At 34.8% G+C, this 2200-nt stretch overlaps 1 non-coding gene across 1 annotated transcript; it reads left to right on the top strand.

The window, feature by feature from the left end:
* Nucleotides 1-326: 326 nt before the first annotated feature.
* On the top strand, nt 327-433 carry LOC131183482 (small nucleolar RNA R71). Its single transcript, XR_009151537.1, has one exon. It is a non-coding gene; the product is annotated as a small nucleolar RNA R71 (small nucleolar RNA).
* Nucleotides 434-2200: the final 1767 nt, after the last annotated feature.

The raw sequence follows: 2200 nt of genomic DNA, 5'->3' as shown, positions 1-2200 counted from the left end.
TTCCCGCACCAATATCTTCTGCATAACTAGATCCTCCAAATGAAGAATCAACCTTCATGCTTAACTTATCCATTTTTCTCGTTAAAGCATCAAATTTGGCATTGAACATACTCATGGCATTTAACTCATATACACCAGCTGAAGGCTTCTTTATTTCATTCCTTTCACAGCTCCATTGATAATTGTTGTACGCAATTTTATCCAATGCTGAATAAGCTTCATCTTCTAACTTCTCCATAAGATCACCTCCTAAAGATGCATCAATTATACTTTTAATTGCTGGAGAAACACCATTGTAGAAATGCTAAACTAGCATCCATTTAGGGATTCCATGATGTGGACATCTCCTTTAAAGATCCTTGTATCTCTCCCAAGCTTCATAGAGACTCTCATCATCCCTTGCTCTGAAAGAAGTTAATTCATTTCTCAATTTTGCAGTCTTGCTAGGAGGAAAGTATTGAGCCAAGAAAGGTTGTGACAACTCATCCCAAGTAGTTATTAAACCCGGAGGTAATGAATGCAACCACTCCCTAGCACGATCCTTCAAAGAACAAGGAAATAATCTCAGCCGAATGGTATCATCTGACACTCCATTTATCTTCAGCATGTCACTAATCTCAAAAAAATGTGCAAGTTGCACATGTGGACTCTCAGTAGGACCTCCCCCAAACTGTGATTGTTGAACCATTTGACAAAGTGAGGGCTTCAACTCAAAATTATTCGCTTTCACTCTAGGCCTTGTAATACTTGGTCTAAAATCTTCAAAACTAGGGAAAGCATGATCCTTAATTGACCTGTTGTTGTTGTTTGCCATAGCTTCTATCACTTGTTGCTCTTGATGTTGCTCTTGCTGTCTTTGAATTTTGAGTTCAGCTTTTCTTCTTTTAGACTCTACTCTTAAAGCTTTAGCTGTCTTTTTAATCTCAGGATCAAAAATTAAATCAATTTCTACACTTTTTGTTCTTCTCATATAAAAGATATACTCAACTCAACTCAACTCAACTCAACTAAGCCTTTATCCCAAAAATTTGGGGTCGGCTATATGGATTCGCTTTCTCCACTCTAAACGATTTTGGGTTAAATCCTCAGAAATGTGTAATGCTTCTAGGTCATGTTGTACTACTCTCCTCCAAGTCAATTTAGGTCTACCCCTTTTTTTCTTTCTATCATCTAACCTAATGTGCTCTACTTGTCTAATTGGAGCCTCCGTATGTCTACGCTTCACATGACCAAACCACCTCAATCTCCCTTCTCTCAACTTATCCTTAATTGGCACCACTCCTACCTTTTCTCTAATACTTTCATTACGGACTTTATCTAGTCTAGTATGGCCACTCATCCACCTTAACATTCTCATCTCTGCAACTCCTATCTTAGACGCATACGACTCCTTCAGTGCCCAACACTCCTATCTTGATGTGTACTCCACAAGTATACGTGTCGTTCAAGTAGTAAAGAAAAGATATCATTCCACAGAGATTTGTTTTTTGAGTACCAAACTATAAAAGTCATGATTATTTGGGCTATCCATAATGTGTGCGAAAAAGTAGAGTAAAAGATGCTGCAAATTAAATTGGGAAAAATAAGGAAATTATAATGAAATAAGCAATTAAATTTCTAAGCACTATACTAATTTACTAAAATTTCAGCAAGTAACTAAAGATTTAATTAATTAATGTAACGATTAATTCCAGAGTTGAGGTTCATGAAGAAAATTTTATTGGGATTTGGATAGGCAAACCAAGATTAAGGGAAATACAAGTTTGAAGGAAGTTGATTCTGATTTCCTTTAAGTTTTCTTTCAAGCAAACTAAAGAGTGTTTTAAAGGAAACTAAACCCCATTCTCATGCGAAGTTTAATTACCTAAAACCCTTTAAGTACTTTAATCAACTTGAAATTCCTCTTAACCTTCTAGTTTATTTCTAACACTAGGTGATTAAGTTTATTATCTTAATTATCTATCATAGATTTTCACCTCTCGGTCCTTCAATCTAAGATTAAGAACAAAACCCAAAGGGTACCAACAATGAGTATGTAAATAAGCACGCAAGATAAGAATCAAAACTTATATATATATATATATATATATATATATATATATATTAAAATCTAGTTAAAACCAGCCCAAATCCTAAAATAAAACTTAAATCATTACACCCAACTTTGAAATCCTAAGTATCTACTCACTCATGCTTGTAT

This window comes from Hevea brasiliensis, chromosome 9 (genome assembly GCF_030052815.1).
Source record: "Hevea brasiliensis isolate MT/VB/25A 57/8 chromosome 9, ASM3005281v1, whole genome shotgun sequence".
Lineage (NCBI taxonomy): Eukaryota > Viridiplantae > Streptophyta > Magnoliopsida > Malpighiales > Euphorbiaceae > Hevea > Hevea brasiliensis.
The sequence above is the reverse complement of the archived record's forward strand: the minus strand, read 5'-3'. Positions and strand labels throughout refer to the sequence as shown.